The sequence below is a fragment of the Macrobrachium nipponense genome, chromosome 10 (assembly GCF_015104395.2).
Source record: "Macrobrachium nipponense isolate FS-2020 chromosome 10, ASM1510439v2, whole genome shotgun sequence".
NCBI classification, from domain to species: domain Eukaryota; kingdom Metazoa; phylum Arthropoda; class Malacostraca; order Decapoda; family Palaemonidae; genus Macrobrachium; species Macrobrachium nipponense.
The window spans coordinates 89,809,728-89,832,227 of record NC_087204.1 but is presented as its reverse complement, the minus strand read 5'-3'; positions in this window follow the sequence as shown (position 1 = coordinate 89,832,227).

Genomic DNA, 22,500 nt, shown 5'->3' with positions numbered 1-22,500 from the left:
AGAAGTTGTTAGATGAATTTGGGATCGTGGCACTGTGGTGTCTGGGTTTTGCTTCAGACGGTACAGATTTGATTTAAGATTCAAAAATAACAATAAAGATAAAGGGCAAATATTCCGAGAAAATGAGTGGGTTGTTAGTTTGTATATATTTTCTCACTTTTCCACATTTTTTTGTATCTAACAGTCTAATAAAAATAGATTAACATACCGAATTTCTTATGATTCAACTTTAAATATTTACTGAGTTGATTGGGGCTAATAAACAAAAATAAGAAAACAGGGACGAAATACCAGACAAAGAAAAAACCAGCGATAAAAAAACGGAAGATAAAAACATTGTACAAAAAATGCAATAGGTCCGAAACTTCTACTGGAATTTGAAAACTTTTCCTAGTTTTAGAATTGCTGTTATGCATCACAGAGTTTTGCGCTGTCATAATTTCCACAAAGCGCTGAGTACTAGTTCCAAAAAAAAAAAAAAAAAAAAAAAAAAAAACAAAAAAAAAAAAAAAAAAAAAAAAAAAAAAAAATCACCTTGTTTTCTTGTAGTTACTTAAAAATATCTCTGAAGTTGAGCGGAAAAAAAAAAACTTTCATTAATTTACAAGCCTGTGTTATATCTTTGAAAGAGGGATAAGGCGCTTTTTGCCCATTATAAAGTTCTGTTCAGTAGCGTAAATAAACATTAATTATTCATCTGTTGACATTAATTCCTCTTTGTTTATTTGTTTAATTGCCTGTTTGTATATAAGGAGATTTTTTCTTTCCGAGCTTACCTTCATTTTATTAACCCCACAGTGCTAAATGTACAGTGATGCTCAAATCTGACGCGACATGATTATTTTTGTATCGTCCAGGATCTTAGACTCAATTTAACGTGTAACGTTAGGTGGGCCTATTAGTGTTAAACTTCTTTTTCTCATTTCTAAGTTTCATACATGTCGATAAATTTGCGAATTCACAGGCAGCACTATTTTCCTTATAGTTTTATAGATATGATCCCTTTCATGCATTGGTACCTATAATTCGTAATCCGTTTGATCTGAAGTGATTTTTTCTTTCACATTACTCAGTTCAAAGTGATAAGGTGAGCGGTGCCGTCTGTGACAGCGCACCTTCAACATGCTCCTACGGGTTTTTTAATTAATTAATTACCTCTGCAACATTATAACAGTAGACCTAATAAGCTTAACAGTTCATCAAACATTTTCAAAATATGAATATGAATTACAACAAGTTCTTTGAATGTTGAAATTGTATGCTGTGTTTAAGCTGCCTGGGTGTTGTAAAATTATGTATAAGCTTAAAAAAAAAATAATCGCCTTCTGAGATGTAATCTCTGTCACTAAAGAATTTATTTGTAGAGATTTCCCGTTCTTTGAGGAATAAAAGATGATGGTGATTTTGATTATATGGAGAAAATAGCTATTAATCGAAATATCTATTAGTATAAATATCAAGGCTTATGGAACACTTATTTTTTAAACTGATTAAAATATTATTTTCTTGAAAGTCCATCTGCTCGCTATTGGTGTATAATTATATCTTTCATATTCGGTAACTTGATGTGCAAGAATGTGTAGATAACTTCGTATGCTTTCTGGCCAAAAATGGTTAATACAGAGATGTGAATGTTATGTGTAAAGTAGTAAAGAAATCTAACACACCTAAGCCTTTGACAAAAGAGTAATTGCATAGGTGAATACTTACTAGTAAGCCATAATTTTTGTAGTATTAAGAAATATAACAAACAATTGTATATGAAAATCCAAATATTCCTCTAACAAATATAGATAATGTTTTTTTAAGACCATTTCCCATTGTCGCTACTCCATTGTAGTCCTATGTTACACCAGGTGGTTCTTGTTGCACCGCCGCTCTAATGGTTGCGTCACACAAGCTTCCTCACACGTTGATATCAGTGGGCGCATTCTACTTTTTGTATTTACGTATATACATTTTTTTCAGCGATGAGGTGTAAAAGCAATCACATAGGACTATTTCAGATTTTATGCTTGCTTTGGAAGCAATATTAATGTTACAATTTTTTTTTCATTTTTTTATTTAACATTTGAACTGAGATTTGATGACAACTTCGTTTTGGGCAAATGCATCACGACCGATGAGAACGAAAGTTTTTTGAAAATGTCTCGCTAGTTTTTTTTTTCTGAAATTTGGCTACATATGACATTTTCTTACATGTTTGAAATATATGAACAGATTTCACTCTTATGAAACATATTATGGCCTAATTGTATAGAAAAAGCGTGTTTTTGCTGATTGAAATAACGGATAAATATGGAGCATGTAAGGTTGCAAGTTAGTGAATTTTGAACGAAATCCTATGCAATCATGTAGCATCAGTTCTGAGCATAGCTGTAACGTCCATTAAAGATATACGAGTTTGTTACCGCCCCCCGCTACCACCCGCACTGGATCTCGGCGCTGCTGTCTCCTCTACCCTCCCGATCCCCGACTTATCCCGCCCCCATTCGGGGGGGCAAACAGGTCTGCAGGAGGAGGTTGGATGTCTCCCCTACCCTCCCCTTCCCTACTTACCCGCCCTGGTCCGGTTTGCAGGGGGTGGGTGACTGTGTCATGTCTCCCCTAATGTCACCCGGGCGAGGACAAACGAGATCCACTCGGATATTACTGTCAAAGATAAATAAACTAATAGCAAATAAATCTCAACTGAATCTGAGCCTCTTCCATTTGCCATGAGTATCGACCCCTCCCACAGATACAGTGGATGCTACTGATTCCGATTCCCATTCACTGTATCTTAGTGACAAAATCTTCACGCATCTAAATAGTTCTTTTCTATTTGTAACCGAATTGTATTTCTTTATGGAATTAAGGCATTTTCTTCTGGCATATATTCATCAATAGCCTCATGCTAGTTCAGTGTTCTTAGCATAATAATGAGATTTGAAATAATGAGTTTTATGTGACTAACTCCAGAAGTCAGTAACTTCTGAACAAGGCTATTTCCCTGTCCAATATATTCCAGTGTCGGCGGTTACTTAAGCATACTAGCCTTGCAATGAAAAAAGTATACTTTATATCAAGGCGAATAATTTCCTTCTTGAAGTAGCAGGGTAAATTAATGGACTCAAACATCAGCTATACTCACACTAAGAAAATATTGTATTTCTCTAGGCTACTCTTCAGTTGAGTATAGAAAATCTATTCAACATATTTAGGTAGTAGATTACTTAACCCCTTTCCAAATAGAATTAAATCCAGAGAATGGAGGAACTATGAGCATTTTACCGAATTCATAAATAAATACTGTAAAGAACTAAAGCCACAGATACATGTCAAATTAGTATATAAAATTACTAAAAACCGTGAAATTGGTAAATTGAATTATCAGAGCTACCATTTGCTAATGAGGTTTTATCAATATTACCGATAATAATTTGTGGTATAAAGTGATAGATCATAGAAGTTCTCGTTTTGGAAGTCGTTACCTTCAAGAAAGACAAATATAAAAGATCACCTTTCTTAAAAAAAAGCACATAATGTAAAACAAACAAACGAAAGCGAATTGATGAAGAGTCAGTTATTCAGATATTCAGTATTAAATCGGTCATCTTGTATCAGGCTGAATAACACATCAGCTGAATTCAGGATGTGGTGATGCGTATGAATAGCATGTGGTCAAGGAAAAGAAGAAGAACGAAGAGGAAGCAGAAGGATAGAAAAATGGTAGAATATAAAACAGAAGCAAAACGCCTCCCGGGGAGAAGGTCGCATTAGCATATTGGAGCAATAGGACGGAAACTTGACTAGAAATGTGCCGTAATATCGACTATACTACAACAAGTTTCAGATCTGTAATGCCTCGTCTTGGACGTTAAACGGACGGGAAATGGGGGAAGTTTAAATTAACAATGGCATACGTTTCCCTGTCCTTGCTGACCATTCGATAATGTGGTCTTTTAGGGGGAAGGACTTTCCCAGCGAAAGGTGAAGCGGTTTCCCTTTATTTTACGTCATTTAATAATGTTTACTATTGTCATTACAGTTTGTATCCAGGCCTTACTTCGAATGAAGGATGAATGAAAGGAGAAATAACTCGTTGATGTGGCTGTCAATGATGACTGTACTTTGGTGTGTTTTCGTGGTATCAAGTTGCTTCTCAGGTATCGAGGCATCGGTATTACTTTAGATTTTTTCTTCTACGCCTGTTTTTCCAGGTATGATGTTGTGTGCGTCTGTTTACATTTCCAACGATTCAGTACAGTAACTGTTTTTAATCACTTTACCACGATCAATAGCATTCTCCCACCAGATTCCAGTAACATGCCACGCGTCAGAATTTTATCCCTCGTTAGTGGTCGCCTATCTGAGTCCTTGGAAAAATCACTACGTAGAGAGAAGAAAAACCCACCTTATTGATCTAATTATTTATTTAATTATTCATTTATTTCTTATTTATTTTAGTCCCATATTGATTGGATGGGCAACGCGAATACAAAGTAGTCTTCTAAGTACTAATGACACACATCATGTGTACTATGAATGAATTAAGTTTTGTATGATTCATTTGCTTTAGAGAAAGTTATGAAGTATATACATTTTTATCACTGAAATCAGGCGGGTTTTGCATCCCCAAAGCTTTTGAACGATTCAGATGAGAGAAAAATGGAAGCACAAGGTATAGTTCTGATCGGTGTTCATGTGTTACGACGTCTCGCGGGGTTGTAGTATGTTACCTGTTGACCTATGAAAATCGACTAACATTCTTACACATTATCTTTGAAGAACCATGAATTCTTAGACTTTGTTAATTCATTCATTGGGATATTATGTTTCCCTACATAATTGGGCCAGCAAAGGCTCCCTTATCAATTACTTTCTCCGCATACGTTACAGCAATCTTGTATAAGGCCATCAAAAATATATCGAATATTTGCAATGTTTTTAAAATCTGTACTAAACAGAATACCGAATCCAGAATTGGAACAATTCTGTGCGTAATATCGCACCAATGCAACCAAAAACTGTTGGTTAAGACCTAAACTATGTAAAATTATCGAAACGGTAGCCTTTATTCATATTTTCCCATGAGTTCAATTTCAATAAAGCCGTTAATTTACTAGAAAAAATCATGGTGATCATGTGAAATGATTTATTTGTTTACCGTACATGCATCTTTATATTCATGAAAGCTTTTTTGAAAAAAGGCAATGCCATCATAAGCACTTCTTCTGTCGACTATATTTCTCTGATTCTTGAAACGGAAATAATGAAGATCTCAAATTACCGTGTGTGAAATGGATATAGACTTCTCATCAAGAAAAAAATATTAAACTTGAGCATAAGTCCATGCCACACATTGATTTCAGTTGGGGGCAAAAACATCCATTAAAATGTTACCCTGAAAATGAATGATTTAATAAATAACGAGACATGAAATATGAAGATTTAGTCTTATCAACTCAACTTTAAACTTGATTGTTTTTCGTATCTGCACAAAAACTAACAAAACCGGGATATGTGGGCAACTAATGAATGTCGAGTCTCTTTCGTAATTTTTGATTTTCCCACTTGAATATACAGTATTTACATTTGCAAGGATATATCACAGTATCCTCCGATGCAGATCCTTGGTTATATAACAGAGATGTACTTTTTTGAGAAGTCCTTGTATTAATTCATTGATTGATGGTTTTAATTATGATACGTAATCCGATTTCATGCGAAATTGGTTTTACTTAACGTCCTATTTCGTTTGAAGCGAATAGATTTTGCTATTTTGCTTTTTACCAAATGCATTAATTAATATATATATATATATATATATATATATATATATATATATATATATATATATGTATATATATATATTTATAATATATATATATATTATATATATTTAATATATATATATATATATATATATATATATATATATATATATATATTTGTATGTATGTATGTGTTTGTATATTTGTCTGAAAAGTGTACAGAATACCAAGATATTTTTTGGTAAGAGTTAAAAACTACAATTCATATAATTATACGTTCTTTTTCAAGAGAAATCCAACAATAAATAAATAAAGAACATAACAGACGGTGGTATATCTTTTCATGAAATGTACCAATTCCATTTTTATCAGAACTGGCAACGTCGTAAAAGATATCCCAGAAAGTTTTTGGTTAAATGTTCTTATAGTCGCTAATTCTGCTGCAGCATTTTCCAAAAATCCTGTGGTTACTTAAGTAGGTCTGGTAAATTACTCCTATTTTAAGCAAGAACTCGAGATTGTTCAGCCATTCTGGGCAATTTGTCTTTTCGGATTACGCAATTGTTCATTTGCTTTGTAATGAAGAGCCAGAAAATGACTTGGCATTACGAAAATACAAAGCTGGAAGTTGTGGACTCTGGAACTATTTTTCTCCGAGTAACGTTTCTTTCTTTATTTTCTTTCTTTATTTTCTTTCTTTTCTAAGTTAAGTTTTATTTATTTAGCCTTAGTTGTTGTTTCGTCTCGATGTAAACCAAAAAACATAATGCATAGTGTTATCAATAAATCTTGTCTACAAGAATTCTTATTATCAAATATATAAATTTTCAGTTTTTTTTTATGTCGATGAGAATCTTATTTATACTCTAAATATCACTATGCTATTATTTAACCCATTGGCAGGTATCAAAAGCAGTTTGAATAAATACAAAAATACATTTTTCATCATGTTCCTTTACTTTGCGGTAGGTTAATCGAAAATGATTGGTATTCTAACAAGAAGCATAAAAAATGAAAATGAATCTCATGATCTAATATATATATATATATATATATATATATATATATATATATATATATATATATATATATATATATATATATAAAAGCATACAGCAGGGTCCACAAAACACATCAAATAGGCCAACGTTTTATTCACATGATACGTTTCGCACATAAAACGTTGGCCTATTTGATGTGTTTTGTGGACCCTGCTGTATGCTTTTATATATTTTCACCTGGAATCCGTATATATATATATATATATATATATATATATATATATATATATATATATATATATATATATATATATATATATATATATAAAAAAATATAGTATAATATAGCATCTCAAACCTAGTACTTAGGAGGTAGGGCTTCAGTACCAAGTGTGCATATTTCTTGTACTACTCTTCCATTGTAAAATCATGAGACTGTTTCTTATGACGTCATTCTTAGATGGTTTAATGGTATTTAAATATTTCTGAATGATTATGATCGTTTATTCTCTTTATATGAGAGAAACGTCTGTGTGTGTGTGTGTGTGTGCGTGTGCGTATTTGCTTAAAACCAAATACAAGAATATGGAAGTAATGTAAGGAATTTTCCTTTCTCCTGTTTTCTACGTATTTACTCTGAAACTATCCTTTGCTGCTGACCTCCTATCACTGTAAAATGTTTATGCTATTTTCTGATATAAACGAATATTCACAAGAAATTAACACAGAATAAAGCGAAATTTAAAAAAATATATATATAATTCATTAGTTTTACTCTTTTATTTTTGTCCATTTATATGATACAAAACATGTTTTCCCTTTTAGTTTGCCGTGCGGAATTCGTGAAAGCAGTTTACAGCTGAAAATGCTGTTCACATTCCATTAAAAATTTTAGCATAAAAAATGTAAAAACAGATGGAAATGATAATGATATATTGCAAAACATTATGTACCAAACCAATTAGATAAATGATAAAATACAAATAAGAATTGTCAAAGACCTATTTACCTTAAAATATTAGTCATTCATACCCTTCTGTAAGGCCTACTACCATTGGTTTTTAAGAATTCATATGCGATCCTGGACTCAACACACCCCACCAACCAATCGGGTCGTGTTTCCCCTTCCTTTAACTTGATAGACTATGATTCTCGGAAAGGGAAAAGTAGAAGAGGCTGGGATGCAAACAGAGAGAGCGAAATAGAGGAGGGAAAGATGGGTACTGGGGATGGATGCGTTCGCACAAAATCATTGATATATATATATATATATATTATATATATATATATATATATATATATATATATATATATATATATATGTGTGTGTGTGTGTGTGTGTGTGTGTGTGTGTGTGTGTATGTATATATATATATATATATATATATATATATATATATATATATATATATATATATATATATATATATATATATATGTAGAGAGAGAGAGAGAGAGGAGAGAGAAAGCTTTTTCGTGTATGGGTATAGATCGCAAGAACTGAAGTACATTGTCACTGTCATATACACACTTAATCGAATTGTGGTTGAAAATAATGCGCGTACAATCTTCATTGCATCATATGAGTCATACAGTTACACATAAGGGTCGTCAATAGCAGGTACCTCGTTGGACTAGTGGCTTGCGTGATCGCCTACCGATTGGGTAGTACTGAGTTCGATTCGAATCAGAGGAATTTATTTCTGGCTAGGTAACCAATTGGCTCCTTACCACGTAAAACTATCTAATCCTTTGGGCCAGCCCTAGATGAGCTGTTAATCAGCTCAGTGGTCTGGTAAAACTAATATATACTCAACTTCATCAATAGCAGATCACCTCTGTCGCTTCTTGGGTGTTGAGGACCTAACTGCCAATATTACTTTCAAGTTTTCAACTCATCTGTTCGGCCCTTTCTGAATTTCATGCTCTTTTATTCAGCTTATTATCCGGCATTTGTCCCATATGACCAAAAATCAACAAAACAGTCTAATTCATTCTTTGAAAGAAGTTGACCTTTATTTTGCACCATTTCAATTCTCGTTTCATCACAGGTATCTTATTCGTAATTCTTCTCTACAGGTTCCACTTTGTTTTTGTGCATACGTCCGCTCTTCTCTTCCATAGAGAAAGGTTGGTTCAGGAAACCTGGGCCTCCAAAGACACTGAGTTGCTTCCCAATCAGATGCATAAGCCCTTCTCTACCTTTATTGCCTTAACTAATCGGTCAGAAATATCTGCTCTCCAATGTTTACAAGAATCTGCTGCTTTCATTTTCTCACTGTCCATAACAGCATTTACTGATCCGCCTGCTTGTTTCCCATTTTCCCTCATAACTTTATTATTGCTAACGTCTGCGCTTGCCTTTTAGTTTTCTGTAAAAGGAAATTATTGCGATGGATGTGTCTTTCTGTCCCCCCTCAGATCTTAAAAACACTACTGAGGTTAGAGGGCTGCAAGTGGGTATGCTGATCATTCACCCTCCAATTATCAAACGAAGTGCCTCAGTGGCGTGATCGGTAGGGTCTTGGACTACCACCTCGGTGGCCGTGAGTTCGATTCTCTGGCACTCCACTGAGGCGTCAGAGATGTGCATTTCTGGTGATAGAAGTTCACTCTCGGCGTGGTTCAGAAGTCACTTAAAGCCGTTGGTCCAATCATCAAACGTACCAGATTGCGGCCCTTACTTAGCCTCAGTAAGTTTTTTTTTTTTTATTTTAAGTTTAAGGTTAGCCATCAATCGTGCGTCTGGCACCGCTATTGTGCCAACAACACAGGTCACCACCGTGATGGGGCTGAAAGTTTCATTGGCAGCGGCTGAGAGTTTCATGGACCGTGGCTGAGAGCTTCATACAGCATTTTACGCTGTACAGAAAACTTGATTGCGCCAAAGAAACTTCGGCGCCTTTTTACTTGTTTCTCTTGAAAGCACTTTCATTCCCTTTCACTTGTCTGAGCTATTTTCCCTCGCTTGACCCAGACAATATTCTGTCATCTGCAAAGTTGACCTTAGCACAATATCCACTGTCATTTCTCTGATCTCTCTCATCAATTCATTCATGCAAATATTGAATTACCACCGAGAGATAAAACTTTGTTTCATCGCATTTTTATATTAAGGAACCACTTTCCGCAAGCTCTAACTCATGCATAATACGTCTCTTTATACGTATATGCTACGGGTTTTACTCTTACAAAAGTTTATTTTTTTTTTTCCCAACATTTCGTTACACTTGGATTTATCTCTAACCTTAAAGTTGATAATTTTTAACCACAGTCAAAACTGTTTCTCAAATTACGTTAAAGTCATAATATTATATATTATATTATATATTAATATTAATAGAATATATATACATAATAGTTAATGTACAATCTATTTTTCTTTTGGAAGAGCTGTTATTCCTGTAAAAATATTCACACCAAACAGCAGTGGCATGCAAAACGAGATGCAGGAATACGTTTCTTCTACACAGAAAATAATGTCATTCATTTTTCAAAGCCATCGTTGTAAGAATTAAGAAATTCATACCGTTCAAATAATATATATATATATATTATATATATTATATATATTATATTATATATATATATATATATATATATATATATATATAGTATGTATGTATGTATGTAGTATTTATGTATGTATCAAAATGTCTAGCACCCACTTCGTGTTTCAGTATTTTTTCCCTCGTGGAATTTGCCGTTATACATCACCACGTTCCATATATCTATTATTCAGCTATGAATACACACACACAAATATATATACTAGTAGTAGTATTATGTGTATGTGGCTATATACATAATTAAATAGACTTACATTAATTGTCCGTGAAGTTACGCAGGTAATTTCCGTCTCGCAAGATACGCAAGGGTAATGTTCGTCTTCTATATTTTCTGTGAGACAAGATATTCACTCATTCAGACAGACGCAGAATAGGCCTGTCCTATCAGCCCCACTGTAATTACGGGAGTGGCGCTGTACGCAATGCCCTAAGAGAAAAAATATAAAAGGAACATATGTATTGTCTGCTAGATATATTTTTTTTCTTTTGTGTGAGATACAGACGACTTATATTCCGAATTTTTAGGATTTTCCCGTGCATGTATGTGGGTAAGGGGCGGGAGGAGGGGATGAGGTGGGGTTACGCCTGCAGTGGCATATTCACACATCAAGGTTTACCTTCTTATTGTCTTCGCACGCTGGAATGAATCGGGAACTTCCGTTCCTTCTTTCTCACTGTTCTGCAAAATTAGTATACTCTAATGTTCATTTTTTTATTTATCATTTTTTTAAAAGTAGTTTTTTTTATATTAGACTCACAAGATCTCCGTTTAGGATAAAACAGGATTTTTTCTTAAATAGTGCTAAGTAATCCGTACAAGAGCTTCTAGACTTATAATATCTCCATTCACTAGGATAAAACACGAATTTTTTCTTAGATAGTGCTAAGTAATCCGTGCGATAGCTTCGCCATACTTCAGAAAAATACCAAATATCTATGGCTGGCTTAAAGTAGAAGGGAAATCTGCGCACATTCTTAGTTGTAAAACATCTAAGGCACAAAAAGCCTTTTCTCTAATTAGATTATTTAATATTGTGACGAACATACCTGTTTTTAATCTAAGGAAGAACCTTCACACAAAAGCTTGTTATCAAATTAGATTATTTTATATTGTAAGAACATACCTGTTTTAACTAATATTGTTATTCTGTAAATTACATATCTTCTTTCCCAGACAAAAAAGTTTAAAAGTTTCTGTAAAAAAAAAAAAAAAAAAAAAAAACTGTATTTGAATGCGAAAAGTGACAATTTTATTTAATGTTCATGGGATCTTTAACATTGATTTTCATTACGTGAGCAAGTAATGATACCCTTAAAACAAAACGAAAAAATTATTTTTCAACTATTAAACGTTTAGGATAATTTTTTTTACATTTATAATCTCCGCGCCTATTTGAAAATTACTTTTGCAGCAAGTATGGGAAGGCTTTTTTGTAATAATGATTCTAATTATCATAATTACTCTTTTAACAATATTTCATGTAAGAGGATGAATTACGTTTATACCTCTATCCAGTGGGAACCATCAAATATATCTCAAAAGAGAAACTTTTTATTCACAGGAAAGACATGCATATATGCGCTTAAAATAACCACAATGACATCACGACCTCTCGATTTCTTCACACTTGAATACAATTGTCACCATCGAGCATTGAATCCTAATTGAAGATTGAGTGAAGAACACCTTACCGTCGAAACTCCTCACTGAAAGTTGAGTTTTTTTTTTTTTTCATTTAATCTCCATTTTGGATTTAAGGCTGACACAGTGACAAGCGTAGCCATAAAGTGTCCACAATTCAAGAGCTTTTGATGGTTAATGATTATTACGTTTAATACGCATAGATATTGTAAGAGAACAGCAGATTAAATATATGTATTGATGTGTTCACATGATAATGATCCATTTTTGTACTTATTACGTTTTTCATGTATTGGTAAACTTTTGGAAATACGTCAGCATTTCAGAATAAATATTTCTCCCCAGTATGAAGGGTTTAGGGTTGCATATACGCTGGGAATGCATGTTAGCATTTGTGGTGATAAACTGGTAATTATTATTTATTTGGGACGTGGAATAATGAATAATGCTTGCCTAGTGACGCTCATTTGACATTTTCGAGTTTTGTATAAATAATATAATCTCCTTTTCCTTTGTGACGCAGTGAATTTTGAGAAGTGGAATGTCACCTGGAGGACAAATACCCTGCTTGGTAAAATCCACAGAATACCAAGATAAATTGAATTGAAAAATATGGTTTTTTTGCTAGCAATTAATGATGATGTCCTTTAAACACGAACTTATGTCACTGAAAAGTAATAGACAAGCTCAAATGTAAATACTACTACATTTCCTTATTCGTTGAAGACATCTGACATATTGTAATAAGCAACCTAAATATATGTCCAATTCAGCAATGATCCCAGTGTACTATATGACTGGGGAAATACAAGTTTAACTGTTGTAAAAGATAATAGACAGTTAGGTTTATTGTAAAATACTTCGAAATTACAATTTTTATCTGGAAATTATTCCTTCATTAGAATATATATAAAGCAATCCAATTTTCATCCATCAGCATACAGTCTCAAGTAACAACTCAGTAAAATTTTGCTTGGACTATTAGCGCTCTGCATTGAGCAATGACAGCACCAAGCTCTATAATATAAAGGAAAATGAGATTTTTGGGTTATTTTTGTACTTGTAATAAGAGTAGCCACCTTCACTAAGGACAGAAAGGTTCCTTATTTGTTATATTCATAAAAGAAATGCCACAGTTTAATTCACCACAATTAATTCAGTGAAAATGGGTTTTCTCAACGTAACCATGAATCCGTTTTTGTGGGATTCTCATGTAAATTTATAAAAACAGCTATTATGTGGCTATCAAGTCGGAAGTAAAACCGAGTTACTGATTTATTTCGATGCAAGAATTAGGCTAACCGATGAATAATATTTTGATTTTGTCGCAAAACACTCGGTAAACAGAAACTAGATGTCAGTTAAAATTAAAAGAAAACAAAGGGCGAAATGCTTTTGTGGAATTTTAGCTGTAAAAGCTTTGTTTCTTTTTTCAATCTTAAACCATTCTTTATGAAATCTTGTTGTCGAAATGCATTTATATATATATATATATATATATATATATATATATATATATATATATATATATATATATATATATATATATACACACGTATATACGTATATGCATTTCGACAACAAGATTTCATAAAGAATGGTTTAGGATTGAAAAAGAGAAATAAAGCTTTTACAGCTAAAATGTGTTTACGTGTGTGTGTGCGTGTGTATGTTTGTATTTATGTTTAAATACAAACACACACACACACACACACGTTATAATGCTATGGTTAAACATACTACAGGAATATCTGTATAAATACAGAGATATTGGGTTGTTTACATGTTTTAATCTGAGAAAAAATTTCATACTCTGCTTTGGTTTTCAAATGGAATTTTTTGATGTGTTTGTTATAGGTTTATCAGACGCACTCACACACTTACATAAGTTGTCCATAATAGTCCTAATAATTCAATTCAAGAGAATCCAGTAACTAATGTTTGACATTGTAGCAAAAACCACCGGCAAAAATAGCCGGAGAAAGAAAGTAATTAGAATAAATATAGTATATTGGAAGTCAATGTAGAAATGGCATCACATCATTCTGATTTACATAATAATGGAAATGAATGAAAAATATCTCGAGTAACGAAATGTTACAAAGAATTGCGAAATATGTAGACCAAAATTCCGAGACGTTCTCGTTCTCAACTGTAATATTGGGGCAAGTGCATGAAAAGAGGAGATAATTTCCCAGCTGACAAAATAAACGACTTCTTTTGAGCATTATGTTGTCTGCAGTACAACAGTAATAATGGTGTTTTCTTTCTGACTTTGATTGAATACCTCGCCAAATAGAAGGAGACTTTTGCAGTTACTCTAATGTGTTCCAACTCAGAGGTGATAATGACACACACAAAACACACACACATGTTTGTGAATGTGAGCGTGTTTGTGTGGAAGAAGTTAAAATTCAACAACGCTGTATGAGTAGTGAATTGAAAATTTTAAAGTGAGCACAATGTTGATTATGATTTTATTTTGAGACTTCCAATTATGTCTGGGGTTTAGCCAAATTTTTTCTTAGTGTTTTACCAATATTATCTTTCCTTGTAATTTATATGCTTATGTGTTATTTCGGTCAAGTTATTTCAGACAATTTTTTCTCGACGTTTGTTGTGCCATGATCATTTTCCTCGTACATAAATTTTTATTTACATTATTACGTATGATTTCGTTTGAATTATCCTAGAAACCTTTACATAAGAATTTTAGCTTCCAGACGGTATATAAAAAAACTCCTGGATCTATAATATCATAATCCTATTGATTCCTTGAATTAGTTAAAATCCTCTATTGACTGTATCCTGAGAGATTTTCTCTCTTATGTATGGGGGCTAAGGCTTTTCAGATTAGACCAGACGGTTCTAAGTGCGTAATTCTAGAAGAAAAAAGTATAGCCTTTTGGTAATGAGGTCATTTACCACACACTTTCACCTTTTCATTTCTTCTCATTTCGTGTTGAGATGGAGGCGGGATATTTCTCCCGTTTTTTTTCCAAAATAAGCATCTACATTATTATTGCCAGAGTGTTTTTATTACTTTTTAAAGGTAATTGGTCTTAATTATTACATATTTATAATATACGAATCGAGCACAGTATCTGAGAAATGGATTATACACAAAAATTAACATTGCAGGCAAATAGCTGCTACCTTTTATTTTGTTCGAATCAAATCTATAGGTCGAAACACCCCATCTACCATAAACGACAATTTCCCCCTTCTTTTAATATGATATACCATTTCCGCGTTGGACGAGGGGTTTACGTCCAAGCCTACCGATTCGGTAGTCGTGAGTTCGAGTCCCCGCTCTGCCAAAGTGGAATCAGAGGAATTTATTTCTGGTGATTAGAAATTCATTTCTCGATATATTGTGGTTCGGATTCCACAATAAACTGTAGGTCCCGTTGCTAAGTAACCGGCTGGTTCTTAGCCACGTAAAAATATCTAACCCTTCGGGCAGCTCAGTGGTCTGGTTACTACTAAGATATATTTAACTTTTATCCATGATATCAGGAAAAAGATAAAGGCGGCATTTGCGAGACAAACATAAACGATGGAATTATATTTTCCGGAAAAAAAATATTACGAATTCATGATTATGAATTCAATACGTTTATAAAGTATTTATTCATATTACTCTTGATTTATGATTACAAAGTCAATTATACTTCTATAGATTAAATCAATATTCATCTTATTACTACTTGATTTCTTGTATGAGGTTTATATGGATCAACTTGCGAATCACGAAGTCTGCAGAAACATTGGCATGAAATGGGATTCATGAAGTCGTTGCCTCCAAACCATATTCTGCCTTGATGCAAATGTGGCTATAAGATGAAAGTGTTATGTCTTCATAACTATTTAACATCTCCCTTGGAGTCATTCGAGAAATGAGAGATTGGATGTTACACGGACGTGCAAAGTTGAAGAAGAATAATATAAGCTTTGACGTGGTTTATAAAATGACCGATTTTTTTCTTGCTGAAATAATATAGACAGAAAAAGCTTTTAGAAACTTCTGGAATAAGTAGTAAAGGGCTTTTAAAAACTTTAGTAGGTTCACATCAACCGTGCATCTGATATCTAGGCCGTCCCTTACGAGAGAGACTGTGAGAGTTTCCAGTCCTGTGATTGGCTTATCACCAGCCAATCAGGAGCTTTCGTAAGGGACGGGCCTAGACATCAGTTGCACGGTTGATGTGAATCTACTATAGTGAGTAAAATATTAAAGTGGGAAAAACGTTTATGGGAGTAAATGGGAACCAGGATGATGGAGATGACATAGAGAATTATTATTATTATTATTATTATTAAAATAGTTTCACCAGACAACTGAAATGATTGTCAGCTCTGAGGGTTTCTCCGAAGGAGTTGCTCTTATTTATCTTATATATATATATATATTATATATATATATATATATATATATATATATATATATATATATATATATATATAGTTCTTCAAAATCAAATTTACAATAATAAAATGATATGTATAAAAATTATAAGAGTACGTTAAAAGATAGCTAATACTTAAAAAAATTATAATTAAAAATTGCTAAATGAAACAATTGAGTAGATAAAATAAAATGAAGCAGAATGCAAATTTAAGTCACAAAAAACGGATGGTACAAAAGAACAGTAAATATACTAAGTCGATATACAAACCAGCAGGATGCAGACTAAAAACACAAAAGTGAGGTAACAGCTACATTTCTAGCCAAGGAAGGCTGTATCTTAACAGAATATAAAACTTCTAAAAGTCGAGGTCTGTACCAAACTGGGCAGAGGTTACAATAGAAAAATCATCGATATGTAAAGGGTGACCAGACTCCTCGCTGAGTTCCCTAATTGCACTTATAACTAGGTCTTGTAAGATAATTGCCTGTAAGAAATGACCTACCAAGGTGCTCAAACCATCTCATCCAAGATGATCGATAGTTTTTCCGACGTAAGTGGCATCACAAACCACTGCACTGCCATTACAGATTAGATTGGAGCGAAGGGCGTTGTTGGTATAGGGTCTTTAATTTTAAGGAAATTTCCTAATTTATTTTGTAACGTAAAATATATTTTGATATCTAGCTGAGGGTAACCAATGGACAAAATAGAAATTAATTGCTTTTTTAGATCGTAACTATGAGTTCCAGTAAAAGTTAAAGGTAAATAAATAACAGGTTTCTTTACGTTAGCAGTAGTTTCAGGTTGTTTGTTTACATATAATTTTGAAAGTTGTTTACCAATATATGTATTTACGTAATTCAACGGATAGCCATTGTTTTTTAAGAGTGACCTTAGAAATTCCAATTCTTCGTGAAAATTCAAATAGCTAGAACAAAATTTTATATGCTCTGGTAAAACTAGCGTTAAATATTAAATTCATCTTATTTACCAAGGTGTAGCTGATTGAAATTTAGACCTAAGACCTGTGAAAGTAGGCTTTCTAAAGACTGAAGTGTGAAATTTATTATTAAGATTTTTAACTTGAATATCTAGAAAAGCAAGTGTATGATTATCTTCGACTTCAGATGTAAATTCTATATTTATATGCTTACTATTAAGGTACTCTAAAAAACGAGAAATCTGGTCACGACTCTTACAGGCAATTATCTTACAAGACCTAGTTATAGTGCAATTAGGGAACACAGCGAGGAGTCTGGTCACCCTTTACATATCGATGATTTTTCTATTTTAACCTCTGCCCAGTTTGCTACAGACCTCGACATTTTAGAAGTTTTATATTCTGTTAAGATAAAGCCTTCCTTGGCTAGAAATGTAGCTGTGACCTCACTTTTGTGTTTTTAGTCTGCATCCTGCTGGTTTGTATATCGACTTACTATGAGATTCAGGGCTTCTGTAACACGATTTTTTCACAATAACTTTTGATCTATGCGTTTCATAAATATAACGCTTATTCAGAATACATATTATATCTACACATAAATTTTGACTGTATTCTGTATTACGTAGGTTGAATAAATTTGGTACTTATAATGTAAAAGTGAACTTTTTTGAAGACGGGCCAACTTACTCAGAGAAAAGGTTTCGAACGCACTCGTTACGTAACTTATGACAGCATTTCTTCCCTCTTTCTCGATGGATGATTGGCTATACGTAACGAAGGCTAAACCTCTGGCAACAATGACATACAAATTTAAATACAAGCAAAGCAGTACACCTTTATGAACTCTGAAACCTCTCCACTGATAATTGTCATAATGAGCAAACCAACAAAATATGTTGATAAATACAAAAACACTTCGATTATTAGTCTAACTCCCAAAATAGGTGTCCTAAGAAATTACAGTTTACTTTATAGGTCACAATCAGATTGACAAGATGTAGGGAATAGTTGGTAATTTTCAAAAACATAGTAGACAAGCTTGATTTGATAACTGTTATATCCAATGTCAAGCAATTTTTATTTATTGGCTATCTACCTATTTACTGCAAAAAAAAAAAAAAAAAAAAAAAAAAAATAGCCGGTATCGTATATTGGCTTTAAACCTTCACCAATAATTATCATCAGAATGATGACTTCATGAGGCTCCACCCACTTTGGCCTCGTTATAATTCAAGATAACACTGAAGGCTACCATGGACACTGTTGGATTAGAAAAATTGAACATCTGTCTATAAAACTAATTTCTCGAGTAGTTGTAAGAAGTGCTAAATGATCCTCAAGGATCCCAGCAGTTGGCCTAAACGTTTAATTCATGTATTACTGCTATACTGTTGCGGCACTACTGCTACAGTAGTATTACTACGCTAGCACTGATACCCCACCCACATCTATGTATCGTTTCGCCATTCATAAACTCTTTGGGTTTCAGAGCCGATGGAGTTTCTGTCTTGGGGATGGGCGGGGCAACATTTCGTCAAAAGTTGTGTTTACCTTGCTTACGTAATGAATGTTTTTCGACTCTTGGCTCGTAATCATTGGCCATGGCGTCGGCTAGATCATTTTTACTCTATAAAAATTAAAACTATCGGGTTTAGGTTATTGATAATGCTGACAAAATTTGTGTGTGGTTGTAAAATATACATATGTCAACTTTCAGCTACATCGATGCTTTGACAAGAGCAAACGTCCAAAAAACCGTGTTACAGAGACCCTGAATCTCATAGTAGTATATTTACTGTTCTTTTGTACCACCCGTTTTTGTGACTTAAATTTGCATTCTGCTTCATTTTATTTTATCTACTCAATTGTTTCATTTAGCAATTTTTAATTATAATTTTTTTTAAGTATTAGCTATCTTTTAACGTACTCTTAGATATATATATATATATATATATATATATATATATATATATATATATATATATATATATATATATATCTACATACTATATATATATATATATATATATATATATATATATATATATATATATATATATATATATATATATATCACACACACACACACACACACATATATATATATATATATACTATATATATATATATATATATATATGTATATATATATATATATATATATATAATATATATATATATATATATATATATATATATATATATATATATAATTTTCAGTGGAATTACAGTTTTTTAAAACGTTCATAATTGGATTAATTTCAAATGTAGAAGTTTCTGATAAAATTCCACTCATCGATTTACTCCAAATCTTGATAGTCGCTGCTGAATGCACTTTGGGTATTCACTCAACAAATGATTAATTATTATGATTACTTTATTCATTAGGTCTTCGTGTGCTAAACGAGGATGGCTTATTCGGAGACGTGTGTCAGAATTGCGTGCGTATGTCTGTCTCTTTGGTATGATGAAATCCATTTTCCAACACTAGTTTTATTATTTTTATTTATTTGTTCCAGGTTTCCTCATTTCATATTTTGACATTTATTTACAATACTTATATATGTTTGTCACAAAATCATACATAGGGATATTTACAGGTGGAAGAATGGAAGTACTCGATTCTTCCGTATTTTTTTTAGTGAATGCAAGCAAAAAAATTAAATAATAATGGTAAATTCAGAACGAAGTAAGACGAAGAATAAGTAAAACAAAAACGCTAGCTTAGTATATGCAAATTATTTCGATAGCAGTCAGTGGTTAGGTCATATGGAGAACCTGAAAGACGATAGGTTAATAGAAATGTAGCTGAATCCTGCAGCGTTGTGAGGAAGACGGAGTTCGGTTTCCCTAAACCTGCTTGACAAAAGCTTAGTGTCTATGCAAGATATAGGTTTGAGGAGTTGCTGATGAGCGTTCTGCGTTGCATGAAAGTAAGTTTGTGGAAGTTTACTGGTAATGAGTTTTATCCTCAATTCAGCAGTTACTTTATGTGATAATGAAATATTTTTTCTTTTGATTCCGCCCACTTGCTTAGATACATATTTCAGTTTCGAAATATTGACAATATTGTCATCGAATTTATGAATGCAAAAAGATATCATTCCTATTACAACTGTCTCATCTGGGACAAAGTATGTACAGGTATTTTCATTCTTATAGATTATTTTATCATGAATTACTTAACCTTCACTATTAGCATTAAGAGTTTCTTGAACTTCAATCTCAATACGGAGGATGTGAATGCTGTTTAAAACTAGAGATTTATAATTATTATTTTGTCATTGTGAGAAACACACTGGTTATTTTCCCTTTTGAAGTCCACCTCTGTGTGACAAGATATTCACTCAGTTAGAAAGAATAACAATAGTGATGTACATCTATTGTTATACCGAAATCTATGGAAAAATTAACGTTTGTTTATTGTCTTCTTATGATTCTCTTTGTTGTGTGGATTAGAAAGGGTAAACCAGTTATATCAGAACTTTTCACGTTAAAATAGATTGTCGTGAGGAAATAGTCTCTCTCTCTCTCTCTCTCTCTCTCTCTCGTTGACCATGCATCTTATCTCCAATTTCCTTATCATATTCAGCAATCGAACCAATTTGCAGTAACTTGTATTAAATGATTACGACCGAGTTAACTATCATCTTCGATTATCACAATTGATATATGATTTAAAATCTTATATCTGGTATTTTGAATCTTTTATTTATTACTGATATAACATTTTTCGCAGTTCTTAAAAAAAGAATATTTTCATAATATTCTGGAAGATTTCCTTTTATATAAGCCAAACCTCGACTTTACAGCAGGCAGATCTAGGACTGATTTTGGTAGAGGATGTTTTTTATATCTTTCCTGATCGGGCAATTCGATATGCTCCTTCACTCTCTCATTCTAGAAATCTTAGTATTACGTGAAAAATATTTTTATCGTGAGTGATTTTGGCAATCTAATACACACTTTACTCTTCTGTTTTACACATTCTTTACTCTCTCCAATTTACGTTCTCCAGAGAGCTACGTTAAACGTAAATTAGATAAAATTTAACAATTTATTAACCCGACTTTCTTGAAGTATAGATCGTTTTCTGTTTTTTCACTAAATATATATTTAAGAGAGACTCCTATGCTATGTCGTGAGCACAGCCTTTTGAAAATGACGGAATTTCACTTTGGTGTTGCAAGAAAACTGGAAATAAAAAAAAACACGTAGAAATGCACAACAAAAACAAATATTAGTAGCAGGGAATTCATTTCACAACAGAGGACAAGTCCCGGTGATTCATAAGCACAGACATGTGCCTGCTACCCTTCGCTTCATGAAATCAAATACGATCCTGGACTCAACACCACCATTCCAGGGTCGGTCGTTTTTTCCCCTTCCTTTAACTTGATAGACTATGATACTCGGAAAGGGAGAAAAAGCAGAGAGGAAAGGGTGCACGTATAGAGACAGAAGCAGTGGATGGAAAGATGGGCATTGAAGTTGTATACTTCACGCAAAGTTATCGATTGCAGAATGTTTTGTGTTAAATATGATAGTTTTTATATATTTTTATAAATCAACTAGGAGAAATATTTTGGTATTTTCTACGAGCAATGGATGATCAAACTCAAAACCCATGCGCATATATATATATATATATATATATATATATATATATATATATATATATATATATATATATATATATATATATATATATATATATATTATATATTAATTCACAAAAAGGAGACACAGAAGACCTGAAAAATTACCACCCAATAAGTTTACTCTCAGTAATATATAAAGTATTTACGAAGATCATAATAGGTCGAATAGAAAGAATTTAATCATCAAGAGAGCAGGCAGGTATTAGAAGCGGGGTATTCAACAAATGACCATAGCCATATAGTTAACCAGGTAAAAGAAAAATGTAGGGCATTTATAGACTATGAGAAAGCTTTTGAAAGCCCTTCAAAAGCAAAAGAAAAAATTAATCTTATGTTAGAATACTTGAAGATATCTAAATGGGTAGTACATCAATCCTAAAACTACATAAAGATAGTGAGAAACTTCCGATTGAGAAAAGATTTAGACAAGGATGCCCCATCTATCCTAAATTTTTTCAAAGCATGCCAGAAGAAGTTTTTTAAGGATTTAGATTGGGAAATATAAGAATTAACATG